At 36.3% G+C, this 20,063-nt stretch overlaps 1 long non-coding RNA gene across 1 annotated transcript; it reads right to left on the bottom strand.

Annotated features, from left to right (window-relative positions):
* Positions 1-5,746: 5,746 nt before the first annotated feature.
* Positions 5,747-10,527, bottom strand: LOC307150654. The gene is made up of 3 exons (XR_013819758.1): positions 10,323-10,527; positions 8,636-8,737; positions 5,747-5,828 (listed from the first exon to the last, which is right to left on the bottom strand). It is a non-coding gene; the product is annotated as an uncharacterized lncRNA (long non-coding RNA).
* Positions 10,528-20,063: the final 9,536 nt, after the last annotated feature.

Genomic DNA, 20,063 nt, shown 5'->3' on the forward strand with positions numbered 1-20,063 from the left:
TAAATGTGTAAGCTAGATTTATGCCTATTTTTTCACATCTTCATGGACACCACAATGATTTCCCTCGTGTGGAATATTGTTCCTTGTAATAATGTATGATTTTTTAAAAATGAGAACTGCTGCGTCTGTGTGTAGATGAGATAAGTGTGTGTGTGTTGTGCTCACGCTACATTATGGCCAAGCATGCGCCCTTAAAATAGCATCTGAACGCGCCGCTGACTTTAGACGAGGTTTCTCCTGGTCAGTGGCGGAATTGTTTTCTGAAACTGCAAAATAGCACCAGGGAACGTTTGTGCCGGATCACGCCTCCTCTCTTCGCTGAACCGCCCCCGGGAGCGCAAGTTCATTCCCTAGTTTACCGACGTGCGTCTGTGCAGGGAAAATTCTGCTGTGCGTCGGGTGAGAAATAGGAATGATACATGCGTCGTGTACGAAGTCTATTGCGCTGGGTGTGAGATAGGGCCCCAAGGTGTTTTTAAGCAGATACTTAAAACTTGGTAGAGAGGAAGCATTTTAACTGAAGTTGCTAAGTTATTCCCAAGACTAGGACCAACAACAGCGAAGGCTCGATCAGGAGCCGAGTTCTGGATCTCAGAGATCTGATGTTTTATGGATGGAAGATAAGACTATGTATGTAGAGATTTAAAAACAAAAATTAGAATTTGAAAAATAATTCAACCAGTGGCCAGTTTAGTGAGAGGAGAATGTAGTGTGTAATACACAATAAGGTGTGAGTGTGTGTGTGTGTGTGTGTACGTGTCTCCTTGTTTTACTGTGAATATTAACATGCTATCAGTGCTCATCTCTTAAACATTTACACACACTTGCATCATGTTCTTTCGGCGTTTTCTAGTTTATTCACTTCCAATAAACTCTCTCTCTCTGTTCAGTGTGTCAGTCTCTCGCCCCTCCGGCCTTCATCTGTAAGTCCATATGTCAGATGCCCGTCAGCGGATGCTAATCACTTATTCATTGTGATCATGAATTAAAAATCCATCAGTGTGTTTTTCTCTCGTCACTGGAGCCTGATCTATAAAGATCCTGCAGTTTGATCCATGCGATCGTAGATGAACAGATACACTCACACACTCCGTCAGTGACAGAACAGAACATCTCAAATCATATGTGAAGAACACACACACACACACACTCATACACACACACACACACACTCACACACACACACACACACACACACACACACACACACACACACACACACACACACACACACACACACACACACACACACACACACACACACACACTTTGTCAGTGATAGAACAGAACATCTCAAATCATATGTGAAAATGTGAAGAACACACACACACACACACACACACACACACACACACACACACACACACACACACACTCACATACACACACACACTCACATACAGACACACACACACACATATATGCACTCTCACATACATACATACATATATATATATAAAGGACTTAAGATATTAAGTTTTGTTTTCTGAAAAATATATCAAAATGAAGTGAGTTTGAATCAATTAATTCAAAAATAAACTTAATTCAAAGAGAAAAAGAGTTTATTTTTCTGACTCCATTGGCAGATATTTGATATTATGCATAAACTCAATTCATTTTGATGATTTTTCAGAAAACAAGGCCTAATATCTGCATTTTGCTTCTCCAGTAAATGTATCTTGATTTAAGAATCATGAGGATCCACCTTAACTGAGCAGTGTGTGTGAGAGAGAGTAATAGATGGAGGAGAGTAATATTGAGGATCCACCTTAACTGAGCAGTGTGTGAGAGAGAGTAATAGATGGAGGAGAATAATGATGAGGATCCACCTTAACTGAGCAGTGTGTGAGAGAGAGTAATAGATGGAGGAGAGTAATGATGAGGATCCACCTTAACTGAGCAGTGTGTGAGAGAGAGAGTAATAGATGGAGGAGAGTAATATTGAGGATCCACCTTAACTGAGCAGTGTGTGAGAGAGAGTAATAGATGGAGGAGAGTAATGATGAGGATCCACCTTAACTGAGCAGTGTGTGAGAGAGAGTAATAGATGGAGGAGAGTAATATTGAGGATCCACCTTAACTGAGCAGTGTGTGAGAGAGAGTAATAGATGGAGGAGGAGAGTAATGATGAGAATCCACCTTAACTGAGCAGTGTGTGTGTGAGAGAGAGTAATAGATGGAGGAGGAGGAGAGTAATGATGAGGATCCACCTTAACTGAGCAGTGTGTGTGAGAGAGTAATAGATGGAGGAGAGTAATGATGAGGATCCACCTTAACTGAGCAGTGTGTGTGAGAGAGTAATAGATGGAGGAGAGTAATGATGAGGATCCACCTTAACTGAGCAGTGTGTGTGAGAGAGTAATAGATGGAGGAGAGTAATGATGAGGATCCACCTTAACTGAGCAGTGTGTGAGAGAGAGTAATAGATGGAGGAGAGTAATGATGAGGATCCACCTTAACTGAGCAGTGTGTGTGAGAGAGTAATAGATGGAGGAGAGTAATGATGAGGATCCACCTTAACTGAGCAGTGTGTGAGAGAGAGTAATAGATGGAGGAGAGTAATGATGAGGATCCACCTTAACTGAGCAGTGTGTGAGAGAGAGTAATAGATGGAGGAGAGTAATGATGAGGATCCACCTTAACTGAGCAGTGTGTGTGAGAGAGTAATAGATGGAGGAGGAGGAGAGTAATGATGAGGATCCACCTTAACTGAGCAGTGTGTGAGAGAGAGTAATAGATGGAGGAGAGTAATGATGAGGATCCACCTTAACTGAGCAGTGTGTGAGAGAGAGTAATAGATGGAGGAGGAGGAGAGTAATGATGAGGATCCACCTTAACTGAGCAGTGTGTGTGAGAGAGTAATAGATGGAGGAGAGTAATGATGAGGATCCACCTTAACTGAGCAGTGTGTGTGAGAGAGTAATAGATGGAGGAGAGTAATGATGAGGATCCACCTTAACTGAGCAGTGTGTGTGAGAGAGTAATAGATGGAGGAGAGTAATGATGAGGATCCACCTTAACTGAGCAGTGTGTGAGAGAGAGTAATAGATGGAGGAGAGTAATGATGAGGATCCACCTTAACTGAGCAGTGTGTGTGAGAGAGTAATAGATGGAGGAGGAGGAGAGTAATGATGAGGATCCACCTTAACTGAGCAGTGTGTGAGAGAGAGTAAAAGATGGAGGAGGAGAAGAGTAATGATGAGGATCCACCTTAACTGAGCAGTGTGTGAGAGAGAGTAATAGATGGAGGAGGAGAAGAGTAATGATGAGGATCCACCTTAACTGAGCAGTGTGTGAGAGAGAGTAATAGATGGAGGAGAGTAATGATGAGGATCCACCTTAACTGAGCAGTGTGTGAGAGAGAGTAATAGATGGAGGAGAGTAATGATGAGGATCCACCTTAACTGAGCAGTGTGTGAGAGAGAGTAATAGATGGAGGAGAGTAATGATGAGGATCCACCTTAACTGAGCAGTGTGTGTGAGAGAGTAATAGATGGAGGAGGAGGAGAGTAATGATGAGGATCCACCTTAACTGAGCAGTGTGTGTGAGAGAGTAATAGATGGAGGAGGAGAAGAGTAATGATGAGGATCCACCTTAACTGAGCAGTGTGTGTGAGAGAGTAATAGATGGAGGAGGAGAAGAGTAATGATGTGGCTTTACAGGATGAGAGACGAGAGGTCAAAGGTTAAGTGTGCTCCTGACCCGCTGCTCTCAGTGTTCTCTATCCTGGGATCTTCTGGATCCGGTTCTGTCCCTCGGGATCGTGAAGGCAGTGTCGGTGTTGTTGGATAATAAGGATAAAGTAAATTGTGTGTTTCGGATGATCGAGATGGACAAACAGACGGAGTGTGTGATGCTCATTAAACTCATAAACACTCGCTTTGTGAAACATGAACCGTAACCTTCATTTCATGCAACACTCAGTGCAAATTAGTTCCACATAAAGAGAAGTATTTTTAACCGCTGTGTGTGTGTGTGTGTGTGTGTGTAAGCGAGAGAGAGAGAGAGAGAGTGTGTGTGTGTGTGTGTGTGTGTGTTAGTAATGCTACTCAACACATCCTCATACTCGTGTGGAGAGTTTTACACACACTTGATCACTATCACACACACACACACACACACACAGCACTTTCTCTGTCAGGGAAACACGAGTGTGTGTGTGTGTGTGGCTGCCTGGAATTTACTATTACTTTTTAATAGTTTAAATTACTTTATTTAAATACACTTTATTAAATAAATATTATTAAGCAAATAAAAATGATGAAATATTATAAATGATTGAATAATCATCCATCCACACATCCCAGAGTCGCTGAAACACTCAGCTTGGCTGAACGAGCTGTACAGGGTTACCCAGCTAGAAATTTTTTGTTCTAAAAATGTTCTAAGAACATTAGCATGTATTGTTCTATAAATGTTTTCAGCGGCTAGTTTTAGTTTTGTTCTCAGAATGTTCTTTTAAAAGTTTGGAGAACATTCTTTAAAAACATTATTAAAATGTTTAGTAGTAACATTCTTTTAACATTATTCTCTAATTTTCTCAGAACGTTTTCAGCGGGTAGTTTTATTTGTGTTCCCAGAATGTTTTTTTAAATGTTTAGAGAACATTTTCTAAAAACATTATTAAAATGTTTAGTAGTAACATTTTTATAACATTATTCTCTGACGTTCTTATAATGTTTTTAGCGTGTAGTTTTATTTTTGTTCCCAGAATGTTCTTATAAATGTTCGGATAACATTTTTTAAAAAACATTATTAAAATGTTTAGTAATAACGTTCTTATAACATTATTCTCTAATGTTCATAGAACGTTTTCAGCGGGTAGTTTTATTTTTGTTCCCAGAATGTTTTTTTAAATGTTTAGAGAACATTTTCTAAAAACATTATTAAAATGTTTAGTAATAACATTCTAATAACATTATTCTCTAACGTTCTTATAATGTTGTAAGCGGATAGTTTTATTTTTGTTCCCAGAATGTTCTTTTAAATGTTCGGATAACATTATTTAAAAACATTATTAAAATGTTTAGGTGTACCATTCTTACAACATTATTCTCTAACGTTCTTAGAAAGTTTTCAGGGGGTGTTTTTATTTTTGTTCCCAGAATGTTCTTTTAAAAGTTCAGATAACATTTTTTTTTACAACATTATAAAAATGTTTAATAATAATATTGTTAGAACATTATTTCTCCTAAAAGGTAGGATAACATTCTCTAAGAACATGTTCTCTAAAAATGTTTTGTGATGATGACCTTCTATAAATGTTTAATCATAACATTTTTAGAACATTATCCCTTTATTCTTATAAAGTTTTTAGCAGGAAGTTTTATTTTTATTCTTAGAACGTTCTTCTAAAAGTTAGGATAACATTCTCTAAAAATACTCTTAAAAATACTACTTAACATTCTTATAAATTTTTTAGTGGGAAGTTTTATTTTTGTTCCCAAAATGTTCTCTTAAACATAAAAAATGCTTAGCTATAACATTGTTAAAACATACAATTTTATTAATCTCTAAAATAAAACAAAAATCTAACAGGTTTATGAATGGCATTCACATAAATTATTAGAAGTTCTGCGTACAGTAGATGCCCAACATTAAATGAAGAACTCAGTAAAGTCCAATGTGCAATCACACGTCTTGACTGCTGTTTGCTCAGAGCGCTCATCATCAGTCTTTGGTTGTCTTGGTTCTTGTAGAAAAAGAATAAAGTCATCTGCATTAATAGGTGTTCTACTGTTCTTCTCTTCTTCTTTTTCAGCTGCTATCCCAGTTAGCAGAATTGAGCTCCATTCTCTGTGTGCATGGTAGAGTTTTTCCTCATAGCCTATAAAAGAAGATCATGCAACAGTGTAAACAAAAATAATACAAATACATATTACACATTAAGATCACAAGCAATATTGACTTTGAAAACTTTCAAAATTAGCCAGCCTAATTATTAATCAGAAATTAATTAGATTAGTTTATTTAAAAGTATAAATATGATACCTTATGAGTATCTATTTTGTTTCTGTAATTTAAAACATATACTTAATCCATTATATACATGTTAAAGGGATACTCCACTTTTTTTGGAAATAGGCTCATTTTACAACTCCCCCAGAGTTAAACAGTTGAGTTTTACCGTTTTCTAATCCATTCAGCCGAGTTTCTGATATTTAGAAGAATGTCAGTAACCAGACAGTTTCTGGTCTCATTGACTTCCATAGTATATATTTTTTCCTACTATGGAAGTCAATGAGACCAGAAACTGTCTGGTTACTGACATTCTTCCAAATATCAGAAACTCGGCTGAATGGATTAGAAAACGGTAAAACTCAACTGTTTAACTCTGGGGGAGTTGTAAAATGAGCCTATTTCCAAAAAAAGTGGAGTATCCCTTTAATAACACAACTAGAGGCTAAATTATTTTAACAAACTACAAACTTGGCTTGAGAAGTGTGAACCTCGAACTCAGGTAGCCTTGAGCACAGCTGCAGCATGTCACAGCACTGCCCACGATGCTTTTGCTCTGATGTAACAGCTCATTTTCATCAGTTATATTGTCTATGGATTGTTACATTTCTTACAGATTTCTGCTTGTTTTAAATCAGATACAGATAAAGTAGTACTGCATTTGAGATAGAACAATTTCTAGTGTGATTTAATCATACCTGTGAATCGTCTCTTTGCTATTAGCTAAGCTGAAAGTTTTAGTTACTTCAAAAGCAGAAAGAAAAATATGCTATAACTTCTGTTTCTTATTGAGAAATCACAGGACAGTGTTGACACTAACTTTTTGTGCTCCAGTAGGTTTCTGTGTGCGCACAATCTGCATGTTAAATGTGAGCTACTGTCTGTGCATATGAAAGCTTGTTTCCGCCATGGAATACAATTTTTAAAAAAGGTAATTGCGAATCACAATTCAAACTTTTTTTTTCTCAGAAGTGCGAGATATAAACTCGCAATTGGCCGTTTGAAAGTCAGAATCACAGGATAAATTAGTAAAACCTGAGAAAAAAAAGCAATTCTGGCTTATTTTTTTTTGCTGTCGTTTCTATATGAGAACATTAATGCACTTCATCAATACAGCTGCTCTGAGAGTCACTTCAGCAGCATTTTAGCTTCATTTGAGAAAAACTATCATCATATCATAAAACACAGAGAAACTCAAAGGTCTACACGGCAATCCGTCAAATAAAAGTTTGGTTTAACCTTTGAAGAACGTTTTGCTTAAATCATTACATTTTAAATAATTGGTTATAGCAATTTAATTAAACCATTCAAATGGAATCAAGAAAACAAAAAAAAATTAACTTTTGGGAGATGCGAGAGCAAAGTAGTCCAGTGATAATTAACAGGCAGCCATGGTTAATGCAATTTGCAAAGACCCGCCCCCTTTAGTTACTGTTGCTATGTCCAACAAGCCATGGCGCTCTCACGCCACACATCATGTTGTCACGCAATGAAAAATACTAGAGATGCACCGATTACAATTTTCTGGGCCGATTCCGATTTCCGATTTTTCATTAAGTTTGACCTGCCGATACCGATATTAGCCGATTCCGATTTCATTTTTTCTAACCACTTTACAGCACACACAAATATTTATTTTATATCTTTTCTGTAATAGAACATTTTACAATTTGCATAGTACATATTTTTTTGAACAGATAAACACTATAAAATAGAACTATATAAATTACTCCAGGTGTGGGTAATTCAAACATCTAAAGTGCAGTGTTATGGAAGAACCATTTCCTTTTCACATTCAATATCCAATAATTTTTTTTATATGTATTTATCAAACTAAACGTCTGTATGAAAACAGGGAATGGCAATAAAATAATATATAAATAAAAAATAAATAGCCTTGCAGTATAAAGATATTTCTCAAAGCACTCACACACAGGCCTATTGCAATCACTTGTACAAACTGAATAATAAAACAAGTTTAAATGGGTACATTTTCTATAAATATTAGTCTTCGTTTTCTTTTCTGACATAGTCTATTCCAGTTCTTGTTAAAACACGCAAATTCTGTGCATTTTGGGCGCTTTTTTGTGAAATCCTATTTAGGCTATTTTGTCCATCAAAAGTGTGCTTTCCCTTTAATTGAGCGTGAGCAGTGCAGCAAATAGACTCGGCGCCGAAACACGCGCTTCACTGCTCGCGACGCTCCTGCTTGAGACGCTCACGCGCTGCTCCCGCTCCCGTTGTGAAAGCACTCATCGATTAACATGCACGCTGAAAAAAAATACGCACTTGCGGTCTGAACGGACGTAATTCACGAGGTTTCCTACATGTGTGTTCCGTGTGCACGTGTGATTCTGATGTTGCGCGATGTTAATAATCATGCGGCGCCCGAGTGCATTTGACCGGCATAAAATCGGCATTTGTCAGACTGACCGGCCGGTCGCCGGTCACGGCCGATCACGTGAAAATCGGCCAATTCCGGTCACCAGCCGATCAATCGGTGCATCCCTAAAAAATACATTGCGGATCACAGAAAAAACGCTGAAACGTTTAAACGCAGAGACAAGACAGAGCAGGTTACTTTTGATATGAAAGTTGAAACAAAGTCTCAACGTTTAATTTGTGTAATTTTTTTAGAAAAAAATATTTTTGGTAAAATAAAAATGTAAAAAATACCTGTCAATCAAACTCCCTCGAAGGGTGAATTCTGAGGGGAGTAAAAAAGACAGCTCACAATTCTGATATTTTCTTGCAATTGTGTGTTCTTGCCTCACAATTCTGAGAGAATAAAAAAAACTGTAATTTTACTGATAGAAACAGATAGTAAAAAAGTGGACTTCAAAGATTTCTTATTCTGTAGCTCCCTGTGGGATTTTTTTGACAAGTCCATAAAAATGCATCCATCCATGATAAAAGTACTCCACACGGCTCTGGCAGGTTAATAAAGGCGAAAGGTGAAGCGAAGTGATGCGTTTGTGTAAGAAACATATCCATATTTTATATTTTAGGGCTGGGAATCGATTAAAAAAAGTAACTGATTATTTACACAATTTGCTGTAATTAAATGCAATTAATTGCATTTCCCCCAAGCTTGTAATCATCAATATTTAAACTTAGAATAACCTAATTAAACAACAAAAAGGAAAAAAAGGAACAGAAAATAGCCCTGTATTAAAATAATATTAAACATCAATATATCAATATATTATTATTTTCAATAATCAATCAACATAATAAATTTAACAATTTATTATTATAATTTTTTTTTTCTAATTATCAAAATAAAACATAGTCCTACAAAGCTATTATTACAAGAGCATGTGATCAGAGCAGGTAATTTTACCATTGTTGTCAGCATGACTATACCAGCTCAGTAGGGCTATTTCACAGAAGTCTACTACTGAGAAATTTCACGTTATTTGACTTTGCTTTTCCAGTGCATGATCGGTACATGATTGGAGCGTTTGGGCCGTTAACGACAGAGCAGAACGCGCAGCGCAAACACGGAGCAGAACATTGAGCAAAGAGCTCAATGTTTGCTCAGTGTTGTGTGTGTGTGTCAGTGCGCCGACACACACACACGGAATGGAGAGCGCGGAGCGGAAAAGACCCGGTCATGAAAGCTGCGCGAGAATAAAACCTGATCGCCAAACACGGAGGGGAGGGACGGCATATTTTGCAGCCTTTTCCGCAACAGGAAGTCATTAAAATGAGGCAAAAAAAGTGCTGCGTTAATTGCATTTTTTTTGTAAACTCGTTAAGCATCTCAAATTAATCGCGAAGATTAACGTGTTAATTCCCCCAGCCCTACCATATTTATAATTTTATCGACTTAAATAACTAGCTTCCAGCAGACAGCCATATGCAAGTCAAATTACGCCCAAAGAGTTAGTCAACGCATCGACGCATATGCGCCTGTAAGGCTACGCATCGCTACGCTTCAGCCGCCATATGCGTCTATGAGTAGAAAAATGTGTCGTCCCAGTTTTTGATACGCGACGCACCGTTGTATGCAATACTATGCGTTGTTGGTGGGGGCAAAACTGCAAGTTGCTTGCGTCCGACGTGTAGACTATAAAAGGCTCTTGTCGGTGCATGACATAGGAGTAGCATAAGCTTTGACGGCTCTCGCGGTTCAAACAAACAGGGCTAGGCAATAAATTCAAGCTCCTCCCACATTTCTCTTTATATGATTCTCTTTAATGATAATTTTTCTAAAAATCTCTGTGGAAAGAAAGTCAGATATAAATCTGGGACAGATATAAATCTGGCACGAGGGAGAAAAAAATAGATCATTTTTATTTTGGAGTGCATTGTGTGTTTAAAATTGACTACGGTTTTATAAAATGCAGTGGATACTTACTAGTGATGGACTTGTTTCTCTGTTGGTGCCTGTTCTGCTCTGTAAACATTGGTCCAATGCTTGATCTTAAGAAAATGTAAAAAGTGTGTTAATGTGTGTTAACAGACTATTGATCTGGGTGACATAGGACCATTTTTTATGTTTTCCTTAAGTGTTAGGCTATATAAATCTGGAGAACCCTTACTAACATTAACCATGGTTTTGCTACACTAACTAAATGGTAATAAATTATTGTAATCAATCCACCATAAAAATATTGTTTCTACACTTTACTATAATAAAAACCATGGTTAATTTAGCAAAGGACCCTGGGAACATGTCCTAAAAAGAACAGCTCATCCAAAAAATAGAGTTCTCTCGTTATTTACCAGTACTCCATGTTGTTTTAAAACTGTATGAATTTATTTTGTATAACCTTAATTAAGATATCTTGAGAAATGACTTCACTGTTTTTGTTTTTTTTTTCATAAAATGGGTTCCAATGTTGTTTAATTCCCAACATTCTTGTGTTTCAGAGAGGTAAGTCATACAGGTTTGAAAATAATTTCATTTTGAAAGGACATTTATGTTATGTATAAAGACACAATGTTCTCAGTTCCCTCATTGTAAAGCTCCTATGCTGAGGTTTATTTTATTTTATTTTTTCAAAATGTTGCAAGTAAAATGTTCTAATTGTGTTAACTTGTCACATTAGAAGAATGTTTTATGAAGAACATTCAACATCTCATCTCTCAATGATATCCTCAAAACATTTCCCTAACGTGACAGAGAGAATGTTCTTCTTTTGTTATCATGAAACATTGGGACAATGTTATATTGAGATCATTGTACAACTTTAACTTTAGCAACATTCCCAAAATATCCTCAAAATGTTGCAAGTAGAATGTTCTTCTTTTGTTATCATGAAACATTGGGACAATGTTAATGTGTGTTAACAGACTATTGATCTGGGTGACATAGGACCATTTTTTATGTTTTCCTTAAGTGTTAGGCTATATAAATCTGGAGAACCCTTATACATTAACCATGGTTTTGCTACACTAACTAAATGGCAATAAATTATTGTAATCAATCCACCATAAAAACATTGTTTCTACACTTTACTATAATAAAAAACATGGTTAATTTAGCAAAGGACCCTGGGAACATGTCCTAAAAAGAACAGCTCATCCAAAAAATAGAGTTCTCTCGTTATTTACCAGTACTCCATGTTGTTTTAAAACTGTATGAATTTATTTTGTACAACCTTAATTAAGATATCTTGAGAAATGACTTCGCTGTTTTGTTTTTTTCCATAAAATGGGTTCCAATGTTGTTTTATTCCCAACATTCTTGTGTTTCACATAAGTCATACAGGTTTGAAAATAATTTCATTTTGAAAGGACATTTATGTTTGGGTCAGCTAGGCCCATAAAAACTCATATCAAAAAGACAGGTACAATTTTGACTGGAGGGTTTGGACCAGTGTGCCTTTGAGCAGAGTTTACATGTTCTGCCTCTATTTCACGTGTATTTTACTATGACAATACTCACCGCAACTGAAGATCATGTGGCTGGATAATTTATTCCCAAAATTCCTGGATAATGGGAAACACACACATACAGCAATATTATTAGCTATTTGTATTTACTTACTAAAAGAGACATAAAAAGCTTGCAAATTTTTACTCACCAGCTCAAAAACATATTATGATGATGACTCATCATTTTGACGGTAACGTTAGGCCGATATCCCGCGGTCATTCAAAAGCCTAGTTTTCATAGTGTGGTTCGAGTTCCTCTCTGTATAAAGACACAATGTTCTCAGTTCACTCATTGTAAAGCTCAGACTATGCTGAGGTTTATTTTTATCAAAAACTAACTTAGCTGACAATATTTAGCCTAACGTTACACATGCAGCCTGAAACATTGACATAATATCGATATTGCTCTAGTCGCATTTAAAATTAGCTTCTCAATTTAACACACTATATTTTGATGTAGCAGAATGTATTTTTATATAAAATAAAGTTATTTACCTTCCGCAGATTGCAATATGTCCGTTACACGTACGTTGTTAAAATTCGTTGTCCATTTACATCCCGCAACTCGCTCAAAATAAAAATGTAACAGTACGATGCAAAATAATCCATGTTTTAAACAATGTAAAAGCCACAGAACCGGAGGCTAGTACTGAAGATACCGAGCAGCAGCAGCGCGCACACACACACACTCTCACTCCAACAGACGAATATTCAAACTTCAAACTTGACCAGTAAAAGGCGCGCATAGCTGCCATTGGCCAGATTCCTGGATGACAGTCTGAATAGCCAATCATGCTCAAAACAACTCGAAGAGACAGCCAATAATGTGGTAACATTGCAATTACAGGAAAAGATTACATGTTTTAAAAGAAAGAATATGAAAAAAATGTGCACGGCTATTTATTTAGTTGTATTTGTAAGCTGGCTGTTATATTTAATCAATTGGTTAAATGGTGTCTTCATTGCAGTGCATGATAAAAAAAAAAAAAACCTTACAATAACATATAAATAATAATAATAAATTACACAAATAATATATACCATGTATAACAACATATATTTACCACTGCTCTGCCAAACAGCAGTTTAAAAGAGCAAACATATTATATATTAAACAGAGCAAACATTGCATATGTAGGCTATTCATATACAATTCTGTATACCTACCTACATGAAAAACTAATGGATTGGTATCATGGTAACATTAGAGTTACATTCATGTGACCCATAATGATCCTTTTGCACTTTAACAAAATATTGACCTTTCCTTTAGAAACACTCTTATGCCTAATAATGTCAACTTGCTTTTCACCCTGTGTGGCACAGTTACACAACCTGTTGGTTTAGGGTAAATCCTCTGTCCAACACAACACTTTGGTAACATTGGCATAATTCTATACAAGTTGCAACATATACCCCGGGTTTCACAGGCAAGGTTTAAGCCTGTAGACCCGGACTAAAATGCACATTTGAGCTGTTTTACCTGAAAGCAACTTGCACTGACATATCTTAAAATATGTCAGTGCCATTGTTTTGTCTCAAGATGCACACCAGTAATGTTTCTTTTTCTTTTTTCTAAGGCACATTTTTAAAAGCTAATTAAATGCACTAAGGCCTAATCCTGGCTTAATCTAAACTCTGTGAAACCGGGTCTAGGTTAGAAATTAAGGGTTAAGGTTAACCCTAACCCTAACCCTTGTCTACAGACTTTTATTTAACAGCATGGATACTCCAAGGTGTTGACTGCAGTGGTTAGGCCTTTAGCGTTGATACAGGACGAATAACTTCTTACTGTGACAGTCTGTAATGTATTTTAGCAAAGAGTGTTTGTATGGATTGTCCCTAATTAAGCTAGAGCTATCGGTGCATTCAAGTCATGTCATAAAGATCGTATTTACAAGTTGAACGCCACCACAATGATGAGAATATGAGTAGGAAGCTCAGGATTTTCTTTAACCCCGATCTTGAAGAGTTAGGGGTGTGTCAGTGGGAAACATTGTGGGATACCACTATACTTAGGTATTTAGCAGTGACAATGAAGTAAGCTAATGCCTGCACAAAATATGATAGCATTAATATGTAACAGTATAATATGTGATGATAAAGTTTACAGTGGCTTCATTAATTTAAAACATTAAACAAAATTGTAAAACCTCATGAATACAAACTTCCCAGGAGGACTTAAATGCACCATATGTTCCATCGTGAACCCTGTTGGCCTGCTGTCTGACCAGCAAGCTCAATTTAACAATAATTGTGTAGTTTGATTGCTAAATGTTACATTTAAAATGTTCTAGTTTTGTTAACACGTCACATTACAAGAATTTTTTTAAAAAACACTCATCATCTCAGGTCTCAGTGATATACTCAAAACATTTTACGAACGTTGATTTGATAATGTTCCTCCTCTGTTATTATGGAACATTGTGCCAATGTTTTACTGAGAACATTATATAATCTGTTATCTCAACAACATCCTCAAAACATCCTTAAAATGTTGCAATTAAAATGTTCTAATTGTGTTAACACATAACATTACAAGAACGTTTTATAAAGAACATTCAACATCTCATCTCTCAATGATATCCTCAAAACATTTTCCTAATGTGACAGAGAGAATGTTCTTCTTTTGTTATGACAAAACATTGGGACAATGTTATATTGAGATCATTGTACAAACTTTAACTTTAACAACATTCCCAAAATATCCTCAAAATGTTGCAAGTAGAATGTTCTTCTTTTGTTATCATGAAACATTGGGACAATGTTATATTGAGATCATTGTACAAACTTTACCTTTAGCAACATTCCCAAAATATGCTCAAAATGTTGCAAGTAAAATGTTCTAATTGTGTTAACTCGTCACATTAGAAGAACGTTTTATAAAGAACATTCAACATCTCATCTCTCAATGATATCCTCAAAACATTTTCCTAACGTGACAGAGAGAACGTTCTTCTTTTGTTATGACAAAACATTAAGACAATGTTATATTGAGATCATTGTACAAACTTTAACTTTAGCAACATTCCAAAAATATGCTCAAAATGTTGCAAATAAAATGTTCTAATTGTGTTAACTCGTCACATTAGAAGAACATTTTATAAAGAACAATAAACATCTCATCTCTCAATGATATCCTCAAAACATTCTACAAATGTGACAGAGAGAACGTTCTTCTTTTGTTATGACAAAACATTAAGACAACGTTATTTTGAGATCATTGTACAAACTTTAACTTTAGCAACATTCCAAAAATATGCTCAAAATGTTGCAAATAAAATGTTCTAATTGTGTTAACTCGTCACATTAGAAGAACATTTTATAAAGAACAATAAACATCTCATCTCTCAATGATATCCTCAAAACATTCTACAAATGTGACAGAGAGAACGTTCTTCTTTTGTTATGACAAAACATTAAGACAACGTTATTTTGAGATCATTGTACAAACTTTAACTTTAGCAACATTCCAAAAATATGCTCAAAATGTTGCAAATAAAATGTTATAATTTTGTTAACTCGTCACATTAGAAGAACGTTTTATAAAGAACATTCAACATCTCATCTCTCAATGATATCCTCAAAACATTTTCCTAACGTGACAGAGAGAACGTTCTTCTTTTGTTATGACAAAACATTAAGACAATGTTATATTGAGATCATTGTACAAACTTTAACTTTAACAACATTCCCAAAATATGCTCAAAATGTTGCAGGTAAAATGTTCTAATAGTGTTAACTCGTCACATTAGAAGAACGTTTTATAAAGAACATTCAACATCTCATCTCTCAATGATATCCTCAAAATATTCTACAAATGTGACAGAGAGAATGTTCTTCTTTTGTTTTTATGAAACATTGGGACAATGTTATATTGAGATCATTGTACAAACTTTACCTTTAACAACATTCCCAAAATATTCTCAAAATGTTGCAAATAAAATGTTATAATTTTGTTAACTCGTCACATTAAAATAACGTTTTATAAAGAACATTCAACATCTCATCTCTCAATGATATCCTCAAAACATTTCCCTAACGTGACAGAGAGAATGTTCTTCTTTTGTTATCATGAAACATTGGGACAATGTTATATTGAGATCATTGTACAAACTTTAACTTTAACAACATTCCAAAAATATGCTCAAAATGTTGCAAGTAAAATGTTCTAATTGTGTTAACTCGTCACATTAGAAGAACGTTTTATAAAGAACATTCAACAGCTCATCTCTCAATGATATCCTCAAAACATTTTCCTAATGTGACAGAGAGAACGTTCTTCTTTTGTTATGACAAAACATTAAGACAACGTTATTTTGAGATCATTGTACAAACTTTAACTTTAGCAACATTCCCAAAATATTCTCAAAATGTTGCAAATAAAATGTTATAATTTTGTTAACTTGTCACATTAAAAGAACGTTTTATAAAGAACAACAAACATCTCATCTCTCAATGATATCCTCAAAACGTTTTCCTAACGTGACAGAGAGAACGTTCTTCTTTCGTTATAATGAAACATAGGGACAATGATATTTTGAGATCATAGTACAACTTGTTATTTCAGAAACATTCCCAAAACATCTTTTGAATGTTGCAGTTAAAATGTTATATCTTAGTTTTCATATAACGTTATAGGAACATTTTTTAAAATGAGAAAACATCCTTAAAATGTTCGGTAAACATTACATTCAAATGTTTTCTTTAGAACATTAACCAAACTTGTAGGGAATGTTAGCGAAAGTTCTGAGAACGTTCCCTGCTAGCTGGGTAGTCATGAAAATATGCACAATGCTTGATATTAATATAATGTCCACGTGACTCTTTTCACTTCGAATCTGCTGATTATTATTACAGCAGGAAAATACAATATTTAATATCTTTCAAAATGACAGAAATATCCATGAATGTTGCAGGTAATCACGGAACATTGGTCATGATGTTAATTACCACAGCATGCGTGTTTAACACGTCTTTCATATTTCATTATTATAATTATTTTTTATAGCTTTTATTATTGTCCTGCTGCCTGAAAGTAATTTTTAATTTCAGTTCTTGAAGTGCTTATTATTGTTTCCATAACGCGAACAGCTTTACTCTCAGGATTCCCACGAGGCGTCGTGCACGCGCAGCTGGTGGACAGGACGAGTGCACGTGCAAACACACTCTTCTAAATAATAATGCACTGCTGGATTATGCACACGATAAGTGTGTTCTCACATCAGCATATCACGCCGGAGTGAACATGACACGGCGTTTGATTCGGAGGATTTTATGGCTGTAGTTTCACAACTTTTACAGAGTTTCCAGTTGTTTAACACAAACTTGACCGATTCCAGAGAGCCGTGTCAAGTAAGAGCTGGGTTTATTTATGCTGTGATATTAATATCATGCATATATCTCAGCAGGTGTGTGTGTGTGTGTGTGTGTGTGTGCGCGCGCGCGCGTGATTAATATCTTGACTGGATGATTTTCTTCTCGTGATTCTGAACAGATGTGTTTAAGGTTACAGTCGTGGACTTCAGCGATTACAGTGTGAAGTGTGTAGTTGATTTGTGTGTGTTTGTTCAGGCTTTATTTGTTGGTGTCACGTGGCAGTGTGCGGCTGGTGACGTCATACGAACTTGCATAAATTGCGTTATTCGCTGGCCGTTGATTTCAAGCTTTAATGTTCTGTTTTGTGTAATTGTACAAGTAAAAAGGCAATTAGATCTTATAGCATTATAGCAGATCTTATAGCAGAAACTAGCTCCCTTTTTCTTTTGTTTGTTTTAAATTTGTTATTTTATTTTACTTTAGTTACTTTGTATTTTAACTTTGAATGATTATGTCATTTTATTGTTCTGGTTCATGGCATTAATAACAACAACAACAACAACAACAACAAAAAATCCTGTCCATTGAGCATTATTGAAATTCAGTTAAACACGTCATTCATAAAGAGCGACTGAGAGTGTGTTGAGGATGATGAGGATGATGAGGATGATGATGATTTACACAGCCGGTACGCAGAGTAGATGCTTTAGTGTGTGTAAATGGAAAGGCATAATGCATATTTCATGTTAGAAAAATTGTATAGTATCATAATGCAGACATGAGACGAAGGGTTTAACTAAACCGGGTGGTAATTAAACCTAAATGAGGTCATGGCTGTGACATCATCAGTAGTACGTGATGATGTCATGACCCTAGATTTGCATTTCCTGAGGAAATATTAGCGATATAGACAGTGAAGCTCCACACGCTCTGATCGCTGCAGAAACCCTTCATCCAACGGGAGTGAATATAATTATAATTCTGAAATCAACACTTTTTTCTGTTGCTTCTTTACATCTCTGTAGTGCCGCTGAAGTTATATTATTCCTCTTCCAAACAGTTTCCAGCGGTTCAGTAATAAAAGTCTCCATAAGTGTGCAGTTACTGTATGGAGATGTGGATTCAGACGGCAAATAAATCCCCTCACCAGCAAAAAACTCTAGATCATTTATCCAGGAATTATGGAGGGTTAGACACTGACACTGACAAAAATTTACGTTTAGTTTTTTTAGAATTCTTTTCTTCATCGGAATGATACGAAACTTGGTAAAGGGTTTGGCACTTGCTGTGTAAACCAAAAAAAAAAAAAAATCATGGACATGATATGAAAATGTTAAATGGTCCTGAAACAATAGTCCCACTTGAGCTCCTCGCGGTCAGAAATGACGCATTGGAAATGAATGAGTCGAGTTCCTCTAGTGGAAGCGTGTGGCACTGCAGCCGAACACACTCTCACTGAAAGATCATTTACTGAGATATCAAGATCACATTTGGAACACAACTTGTTTAGATTTATGGCTTTCATTTTCTTGATTTCATATGAAAATTTAAAATAGTATTTTTGTGCATTTTTCATAACAATAAACGTAAAATTCTGTTACTTTTTTAAGTGCACTTTTAAAAACTGTTTTCTCTTCAGCAATAATCTGCCGAGTGTCGTCTTTGAAGAGATCAAACTTCAGTCTGTCGCTCTAAAGCGTTCAAGATTTACCACAGTTTAAGATGGAAATTTAACTTTCACGTCTATGCTCAAAACGTGAATAAATGGATTATAAATACAGTGTAAATATAATTTAGTATAAAAAAACCTAAATATTAAATAAAAACATTATCAAACTAAAATATAGTACATTAATTTCATTAACAAACGGTCATTTTTGACCGACACGTGAGGAAGAGCACCAGAGGGTTGGGAGACGTGTGTTGGAACATGTGAAGCTGGAGTGTGAGAGAAGCGACTCGTGTGTTTGTGAATGTGGGAAACCTCAGAAATCAGTGTCTCTGTCATGAACTGATAAGTGTGTGTGTGTGTGTGTGTGTGTGTGTGTGTGTGTTGTTCAGAAGCTGATCTCTCAGAGGTCAGTGAATCGATCCGGTTTGTTCGGAGTAAATGTCCTGTCATTCCCTCAACTCAAAGCCTGAAGGTCTGAAGGTCTGGCGTCGCTCCGGCTCACACTCGTCCATCTGTGGCTCACAGACTCAGAGACTCCAGAGACGAGCTCAAGATGTTCCCGGAATCCCAGAGACTCCAGAGACGAGCTCAAGATGTTCCTGATATCCTGAATCTCCTGCTTCTGCTGTCCGAGCCTCTTCCCAGATTCCCTGTGACAGATCCGACGGCTCTCGGTTCAAGGCTCTCCGGGACCGTAGGCCATCTGGACAAGAGAACGAGAGAATGAGAGAGCGAGAGGACGAGAGGACGAGAGAGCGAGAGGACGAGAGAACGAGAGAACAAGAGAACGAGAGAACGAGAGAGAACGAGAACAGGAGAACGAGAGAACATGAGAGAGATAGATCGAGAGAACGAGAGGACGAGAGAATAAGAGAACGAGAGAGAGAGAATGAGAGGACGAGAGAATAAGAGAACGAGAGGAGAGAACGAGAGGACGAGAGAATAAGAGAACGAGAGAGAGAGAATGAGAGGACGAGAGAATAAGAGAACGAGAGAGAGAGAACGAGAGAGAGAGAGAGAACGAGAGAGAGAGAGAGAGAGAAAGAAAGAGAGAATGAGAGAGAGAGAATGAGAGAGAGAGAACGAGAGAATGAGAGAGAGAGAGAGAACGAGAGAATGAGAGAGAGAGAGAGAGAACGAGAGAATGAGAGAGAGAGAGAGAGAGAACGAGAGAATGAGAGAGAGAGAACGAGAGCGAGAGAACGAGAGAGAGAGAGAACGAGAGAG

Source organism: Squalius cephalus (genome assembly GCF_949319135.1).
Source record: "Squalius cephalus genome assembly, chromosome: 22".
NCBI lineage: Eukaryota > Metazoa > Chordata > Actinopteri > Cypriniformes > Leuciscidae > Squalius > Squalius cephalus.